At 51.4% G+C, this 17,440-nt stretch overlaps 1 protein-coding gene and 1 non-coding gene across 3 annotated transcripts in view; one reads left to right on the top strand and one right to left on the bottom strand.

Moving 5' to 3' along the window:
• Positions 1-2,861: 2,861 nt before the first annotated feature.
• Positions 2,862-2,966, bottom strand: LOC119063824 (U6 spliceosomal RNA). The gene has a single exon (XR_005085247.2). It is a non-coding gene; the product is annotated as a U6 spliceosomal RNA (small nuclear RNA).
• A 1,834-nt stretch (positions 2,967-4,800) lies between these two features.
• The window catches only part of GNG7 (G protein subunit gamma 7), a 116,971-nt gene continuing 104,331 nt past the window's right edge, over positions 4,801-17,440 (top strand). The window contains exon 1 of one of the 2 annotated variants that reach the window (XM_037165184.2): positions 4,801-4,976. The gene's annotated coding sequence lies outside the window, so the exon portion shown is untranslated. The remainder of the gene's footprint in view (positions 4,977-17,440) is intronic. The other variant, XM_053658345.1, reaches the window with a different exon arrangement.

Here is a 17,440-nt window from a genome sequence, read left to right as displayed (position 1 = left end):
GGGGAGTGACCATGGGATCGTGTACTTGTGCAAATTGCTGTATAGGGGCCAGTGTGTCTACACGTGTGTCAGTGTCTGTGCCTGTGTTTGTGTCTGTCACTGGGGTGGTATGCGTGTGAGACAGTCAGTCTGCGTGTAGAATAACACAGGGCGGGTATGTTGTGGCTATTCACAGGTCAGGACACTTGTGGTATAACAGCACACGCGTGACCACAAGTGTCTGTGTTTCGGGAGTGGGTGATGGGATTTGTCAGAAAGCATCTACGAACCTGCTGGTTCTTGACATGTGAGGCAGAGTAAGCCTGTCTTACTCTGTAGCAAGGTGTCTGTCAGCTACTGCTACGTAACAAAGACCACAAACTCAGCAACTTGAAACTACACACATTTATCATCTCCCAGTTTTTGTGGTTCAGGAGACCAGGCATGGCTTATGTGGGTCCCCTGCTCAGGGTCTCAGCAGGCTGGAGTCAGAGTGCTTTGATCTCGTCTGAAAGCCTGTCTGGGGAAGGACCCACTGCCCAGCTCAAGCACTTGTCAGCACCGCTCAGTTCAGTTCTCTGTGGTTGCAGGACTGAGGGCCTCGGGCTGTCTGCAGGAACTGCCCTCAGGCCCGGCCTCATGAGCACCGGGTGTCAGTGGGTGTCAGAAAGCTGCATGTGTTATGTGCTTGCGTGTGCTTGTGCATGCTGAGACTGAACTGCACGTGTATGTGTGAGAGACAGAAGCCAAGTGGCTGTCTGACCATGTGACCACATGGGACTGTATGTGGATACGAGGTACTGTTTCTGTCCAACTTAGTAACAGGGTGTTTATTTTTCTCTTTGTTCATGTGATTGCTCACTCCACAGATATTTATGGGGCACACAGAGAGAGAGGGCGTGTGTGTGAGTTGTGTGACCGCCAAGCACGTGGACAGGCCCATGGATGGTCTGGTAGCGTTCTGTCTGAGCACAGCTGAGTCCCCTTATCCTGTGGCAGGTCCAGAGCCCACCAGCAGCTGGTGTTGCCTCTTCCCCATCTTTAGAATGGTTCCTGGGCCTTGAAGGTGCCTGAGCGGGTGAGGCTGGGCAGGGGTCTGCAGCCCTTTCTCAGGGACACACCCTGATAGCACAATCTCCCTGGGGCCCCGCCCCTCCAGGCTTCTTCCGCTTTAGGCCCTACCCTGACCCGAGGGACAGAGGAGTTCTGCAGCAGGAGGGGACAGAGCCTGCCCTGGCTGTTGGCCTTTCCTGCCTGGGTATCCCTGGGTCTGAGGACCGTGCCAGGTGCCAGGCCATGCTTGCCGTGATCCCACCCCCGCCCCCTCTCCCTCTGCATGTGGGTGCCCCTACTCCTCATTGTGGGGTCTGTTTAGCATCGCTCTAGAAATAGTCTTCCTGCAATAAAGAAGTGGATCCTATATTCCCCACAGGTGCTCCTTTTTTGGGGTGTGAGGGTCAGTTGGCCATCTGCAAAGGATGGGGGCATGAAGGATGGGAAGGTGAGGGATGGAAGAGGTGAGGGATGGGTGAATAATGGAGGTGAGGAGGGGAGAAACTGAGAAGTAGGTGGTGAGAGCCATGTTGCTATGGGGAGGTGAGGGATGGGGATGTGACAGGTGGAGAGGGCCATGAGGAAAGGAGAGGCAGGAGCAGTCTGTGATTAGTGCTTCTGCCAGAGGAGGCGCTGTGTGGCTCTGGCCCAGGCTTCTCCCCTGAGCCTCAGTTTCTCATCCACTCTGTACATGTTACGTGGGGCACCTTCCCTGGACTTTCTGTGAGCTTGGGCGATTTCCCTGTAGGGCTCACAGAGCGGGTAACTAGGGTTGCTCACAAAAGCCCGGGGTAGGGGAGAGGAGCAGGGAAGGAGCAGCTTCCTCCTCACCCCTCTATGTGCCCTGTGTGACTTCTCATCTGCTGCTCCAGCCTCCACCCTGCCCACTCAGACCAGGCCAGGCAGGCATCTCAGTTGGAAGAGATAAGGCCTGCTTCAGGAACAGAAGCAGGGAGGAAGAACGGAGACACCATCCATCCATCCATCCATCCATCCATCCATTCATTCGCCCCAAATGTAATAGTCGCCTGCTGTGTGCCTGGACCTTTCCTGGATGTTGGACACACAGCAATGACAGACCCAAAGCCCAGGGCCCCTGCCCTCTCAGAGCTTATCACCTACTGGGGGAGAGTTCATCCCCCCTGCCAAAGAACTGAATCAGATCACTTCAGGTACATGGTGTGAAGACAGAAAACCTGGAACACAAAAGTGACATGGGGGCAGAGTCTGGGTAGTTAGGGAGGCCAGGCTGATAGAGAATGTGACAGTGAGCTGACACAGGAAGGCAAAATAGAGGCCAGCCCCAAGAGGCTGATCTGCAGTGGAGCCCCATGCTGGGAGAACAGTATGTGCAAAGGCCCTGAGGCACGAACTAATGAAAGTCAGAGTGGCAGAAGAGGAGTGAGGGAAGTGTAGTAGCCAAGGAGATGAGAGAGGTGAGCAGGGTGAAATGGCCCAGTGGGCTCTGGGAAGAGTATGGGCTTTTATAAAAAGGACAATGGGATGTCATGGGAACATTGTGGTCCCCGCAGGACCTCACAAGTGCTGCTGGCACTACATTTATTTCAGCCAGTTCAGGAGATGAGGCAGGCTCTGTGAGCCATATATTACATGGAGAGGAACCCATAGGGCTTTAGTTTCTCCATCTGCTAAATGGCTGAGGCCTGAGTTTACAAACTTATAAGCAGGGGCAGGACTAGGTGAGGAGAGAGAAGCACTCATCACAGGTGCAAAACTTAAGGTGGGGGGTGCCAACAATCTTAGCCATGGGGAAACGTATTTTAATGCAAAGGAAGCCACAATGAACAATACATCAATTTTTTGTTGTTGTTAATATGGAACGCTTCATGAATTTGCATGCCATCCTTGTGCAGGGGCCATGCTAATCTTCTCTGTATCATTCCAATTTTTTAGTATATGTGCTGTTGGCACTCTTTTTTTTAATCTTCACCCGAGGATATGTTTCTATTAATTTCAGAGAGAAAGGAAGGAGGTGTGGCCCGGGGTGGGGGGAAGGGGAGAGCAACATCAATGTGAGAGAGAAACATCAATCGGCTGCCCTTGTTATGTGCCCTGACTTGGAATTAAACCACAACCTCGGTATGTGCCCTGATTAGGAATAGAACCCATGGCATTTTGGTGTACAGGACGACGGTCCAACCAACTGAGCCCCCCAGCCAGGGCTGCATCAGTCTTTTACAGAAGGACAGGATTTGACAGGGTCCAGGGTAGGGAGAACCAAGGGGGGTGGTTTGCGTAAGTGCAGAACCACATTTTGTCTTTCTTGAAAATGTTGGTGTTTTGTTCATTCTGAATTATTTCAGCATTTAACTTGACATTTTAAAATATGTTATCAACATAGTATTTCTCTTGATGGTGAAGGCTTTTTTTCCTCTACCCGTTTAGGTTTTGGATTTGAGAAAAATGCATCTTTTGTCTCACTCCAGTCCTGACTTTGCTGGAAGCTTTGCAGTTGCTTCATCCAGCTGCTGCATCCAGCTGCTGCAGCAATCACCAGACCTGATTTCTCCAGAGATCCTGGAAATCTGGATTTCTCTTTGTGAAACAATTTTAAATGTTGCCAATGAAAATTTTTTTGCCATTGAATTTTTAAAAATATTTTATTCATTTTATTTTTAAGGGGAGAGTAAGGGAAGGAGACAGAGACAGACAGTTGCCTCTCACACATTCCTAACTGGGGACCCGGCCCGCAGCCCAGGTGGGTGCCCTGGCTGAATAGAACCAGCAGCCTGGCACTCAGCCCGCTGAGCCACACCAGCCAGGGCAAATGTTGGCAATGAATTAAAAAAATTTAAAGTATGTTTGGGCTACATTTTGCCCACCCCGGGACAAGTTTGAGACCCTCGTTCATTCAGGCAGTAAGCCTGGTGTGAGACTAGTTTTCGACTCTTGTTCAGACAGCAGTCCCTCTGAGCGGCTGTCGACTGGGGAGTGAGACGCCCGTCCCGGATGCCTAGTTTTTTCTGTGAGCGGCCGGGGATGAGCAGGGAGATTCCTGCAAGGATGGCAGGACCCCTGGGGCGCCCAGCTGGGAGGTCCGCAGCTCAGATCCCAAAGCCTCAGTGTTGCACCAAGTTCCTCAAGTCCAGAATATAGTGGCTACATCCTTCGGTATAAAATACTCTCCCCTCCATGACCTCTGGATGCTTTTGGACACACTAAATGTTTTCCAACTTCACCACAGGAGCATCTTTAAAATGCGCATTACTGGGGTCCAGTTCCTGTAGGATTCTGGATCGTTCCATATGGGTGGAGGCCCAGGAGTTAGGAAACTGATAAATCCGGGAAATTATGAGACAGGCTTGGGTGAATGACCTTGGGTTTAACCTCTGTGAGACTCAATTTCCACCTCCATAAAATTGGCATTTCATCATTTCTCTAGCTTTAAGCAGAGGGTTCAACGAAAGGGAGTATTTATTATTAGTGTCCTGCAGATCACGCGACTGACCAGCAGGGGACAGTCATCTTGCCCCGCAAGCGAGCCCCAGCAAGTACGATTCGGGATTCGAACTTGCGAAAACACAGCGCCTCCTCGACGTCACCAACACGCCTCTGAAAATTCGCGTATTGCCGGGCTGCAGAGTCCCACACAACGGTCTATTTGCATATTAATATGGCCCCGCCCCCCGTGCGGTCCCGGCTCGCAAGTGGCCAGCGACAATGCCACTCAGCTCTCTACCTCTAGGCCCGTCTCCCGCTCTGAGCCCCGCCCTCTCTTCTGGGCGCAGCCTACCCCGCTGCTTGCCCTGCGCCTCGCCCGAGGCCCGGCTCCCGCTGCCGGGGCCGGCGATTGGCTGCACAGGCCTCCGGTGCTTACCCACCGCGCGCCAGCCCTGCCCCCAGAGGCAAAGGAGCGCTTGAGCTCTGGGCGGCGGGTTCGGCTGCGCAGCGGGGCTGAGTCGGCCGCGTCTGCTGGAGCACAGGTAAGGGCGCTTACGGTCGCGTCTCGGGCAGGGATCCGACGCCCCAAACTCTGGCACTGGAAGTCGGGGCGCGGCTGGGGCGGAGGGCAGGCCCGGGCAGCCCAGGAGGTGAGCACTGAGAGGGCTCCCATTTGGCTGCGGACCTCGGGGGTCGAGGTCAGCTGGGGAGGTGATTGAAGTTGAGGTCGAGGTTAGCTGAGGAGGAGGTAGGGTTCGAGTTGCAGGTGAAGGTTATTTGAGGAGGTGCCGGGAGTGGAGTTGAAGATAGCGATTAGCTGGGGATGGAATTGGGGGGGGGGGTCTGAGTTAGCTGGGGAGGGGCACAGGGTTCGAGTTGAGGGTGAATGTTATTTGGGGAGGAGGCTGGAAGTGGAGTTGAAGGTGGAGGTTAGCTGGAGAAGGGGTTGAGGAATGGAGTTGGGGGTCGAGTTGGCCAGGAAGGGTGACTGAGGAATATGGGGTTAGGGCAAGCTGAAAAGGGGCTGGAGGGCAGTGAAGGGAGGGCGGAGGGATGGAGGTGGGTCAGGCTCCTTTCAGAAGGGGTCGGAGGGATGTGGAGAGAGTGCTAGGGGTGATGAGAAAGAAGGTGGGGGACCTAGTGATGGTGGGACAGAGGGATGGCAGGTGTTTTGTGGAAAGTTGACTAACCAGGAGGAAATGGGGGGTCTTCACTGGAAGTCAGTTATAAGGATTTTGAAGTGGACTCGTCTCCACTTCATGGGGCGGGGATTGTAATCATTTGGTGTAGAAGCGGGTGTGGGGTGGAATCCCCTTGGCACCAGTGAGCTGGAGGAGGAGTTCCACTTACTTTGCAAGGTCTGTGTCTGGGATGTTGGGTGCATAGAGAGCATGTTGGGAAGCAGAAAATGCTGGGGTTGGAGGCTGAATTTTTCAGGAATTTTTGGGCTCAGGAGCAAGGAAGCAAAGTGGGAGTTTTCGGTATGATAATATTGAGGGATGTGGGCAGCAGTTTGGCACTTTATTTTTCCTGGGGAACGGGGTTGCTAGGGGCTGGCAGGTAGGTGGGAGAAGACAGGCATGATGAGCAGCAGGGAAGAGGCTCCCACTGTTGCTAGGTGTCAGTGAAGCAAAGGCCAAGTTCACAAACTTGTTCCTCAGATGTGGAGGTCTCCTTAAGATTAACAGTGTAGTGCAGAAATTAACACTGTATCATACTGTATCGGACTCTTGCTTGGCCAAGTGGCCTCTGGGAGTTTTAGTTGACTCCTCTATAAGGTGGGAATAACAAAACAGTAGCAGGCACCTCATGGGATCGCTGGGAAAGTCAAAGTCAAACGAGAGAATGCGTGCACCTAGCACACTCCTGGCACATGTCGAGGGTACGTGCAGCATTGATAATAATGTTCTAAATTAAGGTTTTTTTGGGGGGGAGGGAGGAAAGGTGGGTGGGTAGAACTGGGTTGTTAGGGAGGGGAGGGAAGAAGTCAGAGCTTGACTCGAGTTTTTTAACCTTGGGGGTGCACATAAGAATCACTCTTGAAAAAAAAAGTCCCTATTATTAAAAGGGAGGAAAAAAAAAACAGAAAAAGAAGAATCCGCTTGGATCTGATGCCAGGAGATTCTGAAGTTTTGTTAAGGAACAAGCGTGTCTACTTAAGAGCAGGCTGTGCTGGCATTCTGATTTAGGTGTATCCCGAGGAGCCATTCGGCAGGAACCACTGGGCCGTGGTTATTTATCTACTCTGATAGACCTGGGTCCCTTCATGGGCTCAGCTGACTTTGGGGCTGTCCTGGGCACTGTGGGGTGCTGAGCATCATTCCTGGGCCCTGTCCACTGGATGCTAAGATCACCCCATATCGTGACAACTACCATTGTCCCCAGACAGCACCCAGTGTCCCTTAGGGGTAGCATTGCCCCAGTTGAGACCCCCTGTTTATAAATAAAACTACGTTTCCTTTAAAAGACCACATCTCACCTTTGAGTCTTAGGAAGAGTTAAGCCCATATTTGGAGGTTGTTTTTAAATTATCTAGTGTTCTCATTTTAAGAGGAAAAAAATCACATTGATTTGAGAGCATTTTAGAAACACTGACCTCTTTCTAGGTAAGTCTTTTGTGTGGCTTTCAACCACTGAGACTGGTTTTGAATATGGGATTAAGTGATCTTTGCAGGCATTGAAAGTTGCCGAAGTGTGTAATTCGCTTCCTTGGTTTTGACCTAGAGCATGAAGCTTGAGTTTTTCAGGTCTTCTGTAGGGAAGATGCTGTGACCGACGCTGTTTTCTGCTCTTGTTCGTAAATCCTGGGCCCTGCCACACAGAGGATTCAGCTTCTTGTTTACTGAATGGAGGCGTTTGTGTTTGGTCCACCGTGTATAGTGTAAAAACACATCTTCCATCCAAGCTGTTATCACAGGTCTCTTCATTTGCACCTGGAAGCAAATAATCGCCTTTCAAATTGTATTTACTGGGTCATTTGTATTCTTGAAAGTAATTTTTTACAAACGTTGTCTTAATGGACAACAACAGCCGGTAAAGCTTTGTCTCCCATTCACCCCCTGCCTGGGTCCTTTCAGGGCCAGCTCCTGCCACTGTCGGGGAGCCTCCCCTGCTTCCACTGTTCCTTTTGGCAGTTCTGCACCTTGACTTTCATCCCTTTTATCTTCTGCTGCCTTTTGGGGTGGCCCTTTCTTCACGGTCTGGAGAAAAGAGTTTGTTACATATATTACCGAGGAGACCTTAGAAACCAGATCAGGGGGAGCTGAAAAGGTGGGGCGACCTGACCCAGGAGGTCACTTCATCCTTCTTCTTGACCACCCTGCAGGGTGTTGATTAGCTGAATTCTCTCCATGCATTTTGTCCTGCCAGTGGGAGGGCGGGGAGCTTTGGGCAGCTCTGAGACTTCCAGAAATGGCTACTAGTTCTCCTTGAGGACCTTGCAAAGGGGAAAGTCTTACTGTTTTTTATTTTTTAAATTGAGGTATAATTTCCAATCATTTAAGCACACAGTTCAGTTTTGGGGGTAAGTTTATCAAGTTATGCAACCATCCCCCTAAGCCTGTTTTGACACATTCCATCACCCCAATAAAATCGCCTACCCCGTCAGTAGTCACCTCCCCATCTCTTCTCTGGCAACCGCTGACCCACTCTTGGTCTCTGGACTTGCCGGATCTGGACATGTCACATAAGTGGCATCACACAGTGTGTGGCCTTTTGTGTCTGGCTTCTCTCACTGAGCTTTGTGTGAGCATCATGTGAGTTGTATTCAAGGTTCATCCACATTGTAGCGGGTATCAATGCTTCACCCCTTTTCATGGCTGAGTAATATTCCAGTGTGTTAGTAGACACATTGTATTGATTCATCCATTGATAGACATCTCGGTTGCTTTTCTCCCAGCTTTGGCAGTGAGGAATCATGCTGCTATCTTTTTTTTTTTTAATCCTTACCTGAGAATGGATATATATATATATAAATTGGTCTTAGAGAGAGAGACAGAAACATTGATGTGAGAGAGAAACATCAATCGATTGCCTCCTGTATGTGTCCTGAACGGAGATCAAACCCATAACCTAGGTGTGTACTCTGTGACAGGAATCAAACTCACAACCTTAGGTGCACAGATGACGCTTCAACCAACTAAGCCACATGGCTAGGGCAAATCATGCTGCTATTTAAATGTCTTTTCGGCCCTGGCTGGTGTCGCTCAGTGGATTGAGTGCGGGCGGGCCTGCGAACCAGAGTATCGCAGTTCGATTCCCAGTCAGGGCACATGCCTGGGTTGCAGGCCAGTTCCCAACAGGGGATGCATGACAGGCAACCAGACATTGATATTTCTCTCCCTCTCTCCTTCCCTTCCCCTCTAAAGATAAATAAATTTAAAAAAATAAAAATAAATAAATGGCTTTTCTCTGGGAAGTCCACAGCCCACTAAACCGAAGTTTGGGGGGTCGTCCGGTGTCAGCCCTCTAGGTTTTACCTCTGTCTCTTGCATCTGTGTCCCTTTTCCCTGAGTTAAGTGCTTCACTATCTCTTGCTCAGAGCACCCCAGCTGCTGGACCAGCCTCCAGTCTTTCCTCTTCTGCTGGGTTGACCCCACAGGACCAGGGTCCGCTCTCTGAAGCACAGATTGGTTTGTCTTTACCCTGCTACTTTCACCAGCTCATCACCCACTCGGCCAATCAGAATCCGCTACACAGCCTTCATGGCACTGTGGGAGCTGGCCCCACCTTACCTTTCCTGAGCGACCTTCACTTTGACTCCAGGAACCGTCTTCTCCCACTGCCCCTGCAGCCCACCCTGGCACATGCCCAGGGCTTCTGGATGGCTGGCTTGCTGTCCCCTTTGTCCAAGACCTCCCTTCCTTCCTTCCTCTCCCCAACAAAGGCTGGTTGTATGCCTATTTTAAGCATTAGAACGTGTGTCAGGCACCGGGAGTGCCATGTGAATAAGATGCTTGTGTGAGCCCATGGGGAAGTGTGGAGACAGGGCACCCAGGACCATTCTGTCCCTGACCTGGCTTTCTGAGTTGGGGTCCCTGGGGGTGATGGAGCTCAGAGCCCAGGCCCGTATATTCCATGAGCTCCACAGGTGTGGTGACAATAAGTTTTTTCAGGGGGCAGAGAGGTGGGGCTGATACCCATGTGTAGGACAGACAGTTAGGGGTAAAGACCAGTGAGAAGCTTTGCACTGGGGCGGGTGGGGGCACAGCCTGGCCGCGTGAGCACCAAGGTGGGGCTGGGTCTCCCCCTGGATACTGTGGACATTGGGGCGGGGTCACTCTCTGTGGGAGGCAACCCAGGGCACTGTGGGGTGTTGAGCAGCATCTCCGGCCCCACCCACTGGATGCCAGGATGCAGGGCCGAGCAAGAGACACTGATTTGCAGAGATTGCTACCATTTTTGGAGTTTCTGAAAGTTTACCCTTTGGAGGCGATAAAATGGAGACGTTTGTCTTTGGTGTCTGTTGAGAGCTTGCTGTCGTCACCGCAGGCACACGTGTGTGCACAGGAGTGGACTTCCCTCCATTTCTGTGCTGACGTGAGGAGGGACCTGGGCAAGCTCTGCTTTTTGGCAGTTACCACCGGTCAGATGTTTTGTCATTTGTTATCAAGGCCGTGACCCCTTCCCCTGTCTCCTTAAGAGACTGCCTAATTTGATGGACAGAAAAGTCAGGAGGAACCAAAGACAGAAGGTGAATCCAGCCAAGTTAAATGCAGATGTCCCTGCAGACACCGTGCTGGCGCAGACCCTCTGCGGCCGGGAGGTCAGTGAATAAGACCCCAACGCCACCTGCCTTCTGTTTGCCTGACTGACTTTCCGGGGTCCTTGTAACGAGCACCACAGGCTGGGCGGCCTGAAGCACAGAAGTCTATTCTCTCCCAGTTCTGGAACGCAAAAGTCTGAATTCAAGGTGTCGCGGGGCTGCGCTCCTTCCGGAGGCTCCAGGGCAGGTTTCTGGTGGTTTCTAGCATTCCTGGGCATGTAGCGGCATCCCTCCAGCCTCTGCCTCCACTGTCACATGTCCTCTCCCCGTGAGTCTGTCAGAGAGAGCCAGAGTCAGAGCCAGATAGCTGTCAGTGTGGTAGAAACAGGTTTTTTCAGGAGTTCCTGCAACGGGGAAAAGAAAACTTAGTATAGATCTGGGCTCAACTTCGAGTACAGCGCAGACCAGCAGGGACTTACAGCCAAGGAGCAGGTGTGGTCGGTGGAGGGAAAACACTGAGGGGAAACATCGGCGGGATTCTGGCTGCGCCAGCTCACAGGAGCCCTGCTGCAGGCGGAGCGACCCCACACCGCCTGCACGTTGGCGAGGCCCCTGAGTAGACATGAGAGTGATCAGATATGAAGGGCGGAGGACTGAATGATCAACCACCTTAGCAGAATGCTTCCTAAAATTGGGCAATGCAAAGAGAGTCACGGAAAGCCAAAAGCTGAAGCCAGGTGGAAAAGGTCAGGGCAGCCAGAGCAGTGTGTGGTCAAGTTCAGAGTGCTTGCCATGCCTCTGTGTCCAAATCTTCCTTCTCTGTAAGGACACCAGGCATTAGATCAGGGCCACCCTACTCTAGTGTCACCTCATCCTTACGTGATCACATCTGCAAAGACCCCCATTTCCAAACAGGACCCCGTCCCCAGGTACCCCGGTTAGGGTGCAGCCATACCTTTTTGGGGGAACACAGCGCACTGCTGAGCAAGCAGACGCCTACTGAGTGAAATTCGGCTTTTCCAGGGCTATGTGGTTCTAGTTGCCAAGTGCACTTCTTCCCTCTCCCCCGTCCCCCTTTCTGCACTCCAGGAAAGTAAAAATTTGCACTGTCTCACAAAAAGTGGAGACCTCTGTGTCAGATAGGCCCCAGGGACTGTGGGCTAGGGGAGGAAGCAGGAGTTTACAAGTTCATGGGGAGGGGTGGAGAGGAGGCTACAGGTGACCTTGGTCCCTGAGAAGCTTGTGATTACTTGTGAGACAGGGCTTGGAACACCTGCCTTGTTCACCTCTCAGGCTGTGCAGACCAAACAAGGCTCCCGGGGAGAGACACAGTAGGACTTCTACAGTGCACTGCCGTTGTTAAGTGTTCTTGCAGTTAACGAAGTAGGGTTTGACTACATCAGGTCCCCCCACCACCCATGGCACTAGGGACACTGGGGCACTCGGGCACTGTAGGGTGTTGAGCAGCAGCCCTGGTCCCCACCCTCTTAATGCCGGGAGCACCCCAGTGGTGACAACCACAGATGCCCCCAGATATCACTAAGTGTCCCCTAGAGACAAAATCACCCCAGATTGTGAACCATTGGGCTAACGTATTTCTTTGTTGTTGTCTTTTTTTATATTTATTTATTTATTTTTAGATAGTGGGGAGGGGAGGAGAAAGAGGGAGAGAAACATCAATGTGTGGTTGCTTCTTGCACACCCCCTACTGGGGACCTGGACTGCAACTCAGGTTTGTGCTATGACTGGGAATCAAACTGGTGACCGTTTGGTTTGCAGGCTGGTGTTCAGTTCACTGAGCCACACCAGCCAGGGCTATATTTATTTTTTATTTATTTGAACTATTTCTAATAAGAATTTATGATTGCATTAAAATAAAAAGATATGTTTAGTTTTTCAAAAGAGACTTTATTTATTTATTTATTTTTAAAGATTTTATTTCTTAGAGAGAAGGGAAGGGAGGCAGAAAGAGAAACTTAAGCTGGTTGCCTCTCACACTCCCCCAACTGGGGACAGGGCCCACGACCCAGGCATGTGCCTTCACCAGGAATCAAACCGGTGACCTTTCAGTTTGCAGGCCAGCGCTCAGCCCACTGAGCCACACCAGCCGAAGCCAACATAGACTTTATTTTTAGAGCAGTTTGAGGTTCACAGCAGAGTTGAGCAGTGGAACAGAGACTTCCTGTGCAGCCCCGCCCTCGTGTTTGCACGGCCCGCCCCACTCTGCACCCCGACCAGAGCAGGCTTTCGGCGCAGCTGGCGAATCTGCGTCGCTAGATCGTTGCTTTGGACAAATGTGTAAATAACATAGCCACCCCTGGAGTGTCATACAGAGTAGTTTCCTCTCCCCAAACGTCCCCTCTGCCCTGCCTGTGCACCCCTTCCTCCCCATTGTTTTGATTTCACGGGCGAGCGGGGAGACCAGCACAGGCACCTGCAGCGCCCGCTGGGACGCCGTCGCTCTGCACTCGCTGGGCTGTCGCCGCCCCCTTCTCTCTGAAAAACGCGGCTTCCCGGCAACAGCAGGATTCAAGCCTCAAACGTAATTTTAAATGTTCAACTAGCCACCATTCAGAAAGCAAAACAGGTGGGACCAATTTTGATGCTACATTCGACATAACCCGTTATATCCAAAATAGTGTCGTTGCAACGTGCGGTCAGTGTAAAGAAGGTGTGAATCACCTACTTCACTTTTGTACAGGTCTCAGGATCCGGTGTGTGTTTTGCACTCACTGATTCTTACATCCTAGAATGAGACACGTTCCCCATGCTCAGTGTCACATGTGGCTGGTGGCTGCCATGCTGGACATTGCAGGTTTAGGTAGTTAGTGAAAAGGGGACGTATGAGGAGCAAATAAGACCTCCGGAGGCACACGAGTACAGCTTAGCGTTTGGGCATGTCAGGGGGTGTTTAGAGACGCATCTGCTGGTTAAAACGTGGGCTGAGAATCAGAGCAGCTCACAAAGTCGGGTCCCGAAGGCTTCCGAGACTGTCCAGTCCAGCGGGCAGCATGGCCCATGTGGCAAATGCGGCTGGTCATTTGTTTTGCATGGCACCTGGCCTGAGGTCATTTTTACATTTTTAAAATTATTTTAAAAAATCAAAAGAAGAATCATGAACTGTGACACATGCAAATTATATGAAGTTCCCATTCCAGTGTCCAGAAATAAAGTCTTATCAGCACAAAGCCAGGCGCACTCGTACACGTGTTGCCTGTGGCAGCTCTCATGCGGCCACATATAAAACCGCGCCGTTCGCCCTGGCTGCTGCGGACTGAGCACCGGACTGCAAAGCAGAGGGTCACTGGTTCGACTCCCAGTCAGGGCACATCCCTGGGTTGCGGGCCAGGTCCCAGTGCGGGGCATGTGAGAGGCAACCACACACTGATGTTTCTCTCCCTCTGTTTCTCCCTCCCTTCCCCTCTCTCTAAACATAAATAAATAAAATTAAAAAAAGAAAAAGACCCTGTGGTTCGAGAAGCCAAAAACATTACTTCTCCGGCTCCTTTGGGGAAAAGTCCGTCGACCCCCCCCCCCAGCATGTGTGATGCACAGTTGAGAGAACCGAGGCCCAGGGGTGTCGCGGGGTCACGGCGGGGCTGGGCCTTGAACTGGGGGTTTCACAGCTTTCACCGTCGTGCTTAAGCACAAGCACTGGGAAAAGCACGAACGCTTCGGAGGTGTTGCTGCTGCTCATGTGAGCGCTGTACTCCCAGAGCCACCTGGTTGAGCAGGGGTTAAGGATTTGGGGACAAATATATAGAATGATTATATTTCCCATAGCATTGTGCCATAGTTAGTAAGAGCGATAATTTATTTTTTTTTTTAGTGTCACGAGACATAACAGACCATCTTAGAAATAAGAGCTCTGAGATTTGATGAACCGAGGCATCTCAGTTCAAAAATAGACGGTATTTTAAAATGTCAGTTATGCTTATAACATTACTTAAAGACATACAAATGTAAAACTATGTATAAATGTCTTATGCTCACAGCTTTTTTACCAAAAAGAGGGGGGGAAGCCTATAATGTAAATAAAAACAAGCCAGTACCCAGCGGAGTACTGGTGGAGCCCTCTAAATGCATATTTAGACAGTCTGGATGTCACACCATGGGCAATTTTGCAAAGGTGTTGTAAGTTCGTCAGGTGGACCATTCATCCCCGAGGGAGGCTGGGAAACCTGTGGGTTATAGTGAAGACGGCATTTCCAGAGCCCGGGTGGTCTCCGTTCAACACCTGCTGAGCTTTGAAACACCCTTCTCCTTCTTGAGATCTGACAGGTCATTCTGTGGACAGGGTTTTTGGTTTTTTGTTTTCCAGTTCATTCCTTTTTTTTAAGTGGTTGTTATTTATTTATATTTTAGATTTTATTTATTTACTTTTAGAGAGAGGGGAAGGAAGGGAGAAAGAGAGGGAGAGAAACATTGGTGTTTGAAAGATACATAGATCAGTTGCTTCCCACATGCCCCTCACTGGGGACTGGGGACTGGGGGACTGGGGACCTGGCCCGCAACCCAGGCGTGTGCCCTGACTGGGAATTGCACCGGCAACCTTTCAGTTTGCAGGCTGGTGCTCAATCTACCAAGACACACCAGCTACGTGTGTTACTTATTTTGTTTGTTACATTTCATTGTTTGTTACTTAATGAAATGCAGGGTTGCTTTTGACTTGAACTTTCGATGTTGGTCAGCAGGAGGTGATGGGTGGGGCTGGGTGGAGCTTTGTGGGTGGGTGGGGCATTTTTTTTTATTATTGAAAAATAGTTTGGCTGCTCTTTTCCCCCATCCTGTCTTTCCCTCCCTCCTTTGTCTGTCTGTCTGTCTCTCCATCTCTCACTCTTCCCCTCTTCATCCCTTTCTCTTCTCTTTCCCTCCGTCTTTCTGTCCCCATATCTGTCTCTCTGTCCCTCTCTCCATCTCTGCCTTTCTCTCTTTCCACCCTGCTCCCACCCTCCCTACCCTCCTGCCTCCCGCCTTCTCTCTTTTTCTCTGTCATGGAAGGGTTCCAGGGGTCTCTCAGGGGTTGTGTAAAGAAAACCAAAGCTTGTCTGCGGCGTCCATAGCCTCAGAACTGTGTATGTAGGTCTGAGGTGCAGAAGGACGGGGGTCAGGGCTCCCGAGCCTCAGACTCCCGTCTGGGCCCTGCCCCTCCTTTCCCTGGCGGCAGTCCCTGCAGAGTCCCCTGTGCTCTTTCCTCTCTCCAGCTGTGCAGTAGGCATAGGGTAAGGTTACATCGTGCCCATTATGAGCGTCTCTGAGAAAGCTGGTGGACTGAGTTCCCAGACCTTTTTTATTTTTTCACATTAATTAACTTTTTACTTTGGACTAACTTGAGATGTACAGAGAAGGTACGGAGGCAGTTCAGAGTTGCCGTGTACCCTCCCCAGCTTCTTACAGGGCTGTGAGATGCTCCCCCACGTTAGCATCTGCAGCCCTTCCCGGAGTGCCTTTGCCATGCCCAGAACTTAACACGGGCATTATGATCAGCCAAAGTCAGCACTTTATTCAGACTTTACTAGCTTGTCCCTCGTGTCTCCTTGCTGCCCCAGGACCCCATCCAAGATCCCCTGCGACTTTAGGTCTCCTTATCTGCTCTGGGCTGTGACGCTCTGTGACAGTCCTTATCTTTTACGCCTGGAAAGTTGTAAGCGCAGGTCAGGAGTTTCGCGAATGGTCCCTCAATCTGGACTTGTCCGTTGTTTTCTCGTGGTCAGACCCCGGCCGTAGGTTTGGGGGTCACACACAGGTGAGGTGCTCTTCTTGTCACCACCTGTTGGGGGTCCTGACACCCATGTGATGTCACCCTCAGGGTGACCTTAACCTCTGGGCCCAGGGAGTGTTTGGGGAGATGGAAACTCATCACTTTATATATGTGGCTGCAGGTACTGCAGGGTGCGGGGCAGGAACATCTTCCATCTAATTTGAGGCACATGGGTCCCACCGGTCCCAGATCCAGGCGAGTGTGTGGGGGGTGGGGGCTTGGATGGGTCCCAGCTCTGGTGACTGAAATAAGCTGGTCCTGAGCGTTTGGGCACAGCCTTGTGTAGGCGCCGTGTTTTAGTAAAGGGGTAACTGTATCCGGGATACAGTTGTGACCCAGGTGGCCCAAGGCTTGGAAGCCGCAGGACAGCCGCGGCGCTGCCCTCCCTCCCGGCCTGCCCACCCTGGTGACAGCCCTGGATCTCCGTTATTCTCTGGGCAAAGCAGAGGGGTGCTGGGCATCAGGCTGTGTTTCCGGCAAGTGTTTGGCGTGTCCTTTAAAAGTGAAACTGGGCAGCCACTGATCATGTCCCTGGAAAGAGGGCAGGAGTTCCTTCAAGCCAATTTGGGACGGTGAATGGGACCCTTTGTTGCTTGAGGCCTATTTCTCAGTGGCCTGTTTTTACTCAGCAAACAATGGCAGGACATTGTCAGGTGCTAGCGTATGGGACCGTCTATTGCCATGTCGCCTGCTCCCAGGGAGGGGACCAGTGGTCCCGGCAGTCGGCGCCTCACACACCAGACGTCGTCCTGGTCACTTCTCACCGCGCCCCCCGCCCCCTGCCCGTGCTGCCGCAGCGCGAGCACCCAGCTCACCTCCCTGCGCGTGTTCTGCTCACTCTTCTTTGTTTTATGTCATTTTTCATTGTGGTAAATTACACCTAACATCAAATTCGCCATTTTAACTATTTTTAAATATATTTTTATTAATTTATTTATTTTTAGAGTGAGGGGAAGGGAAGGAGAAAGAGTGGGAGAGAAACATTAATGTGTGGTTGCCTCTCAGGTGTCCCCTCCTTGGGACCTGGCCTGCAACCCAGGCGTGTGCCCTGACTGGGAATCGAACTGGCAGTCTTTTGCTTCCCAGGCCCGTGCTCAACCCACTGAGCTACACCAGCCAGGGCTAAATATATTTTTATTTTTATTTATTTACTTTTCAGCGAGAGGGGGAAGGGAGGGAGAAAAGCATTGATTGGTAGCCTCTCTCACGTCGGAACTGGGGACCCGGCCCACAACGCAGGCATGTGCCCTGACCAGAATCGAACCAGTGACCTTTCAGTTCACAGACTGGCACTCAATCCACTGAGCCACAGTAGCCAGGGCTGTTGTTATAACTGTTTTGAAGTGCACAGCTCACAACATTAAGCACGTCCACACTTGTGCAGCCGTCCTCACCGCTGCCTCTCCAGGACTTTCTCACCTTCTGAAACTGAAACTCTGGCCCCACCGAACACCGACTTTCCAGGCCTCCCCCGCATCCGCCCTCTGCTGTCTGTCTCCATGAATCTGCCTCCCCCAGGGCTGCATGTGAGGAACATCACC

This window comes from Artibeus jamaicensis, unplaced genomic scaffold (genome assembly GCF_021234435.1).
Source record: "Artibeus jamaicensis isolate MK-2021 breed Jamaican fruit bat unplaced genomic scaffold, CSHL_Jam_final scaffold_537, whole genome shotgun sequence".
In the NCBI taxonomy this organism is placed as follows: domain Eukaryota; kingdom Metazoa; phylum Chordata; class Mammalia; order Chiroptera; family Phyllostomidae; genus Artibeus; species Artibeus jamaicensis.
The sequence above is the reverse complement of the archived record's forward strand: the minus strand, read 5'-3'. Positions and strand labels throughout refer to the sequence as shown.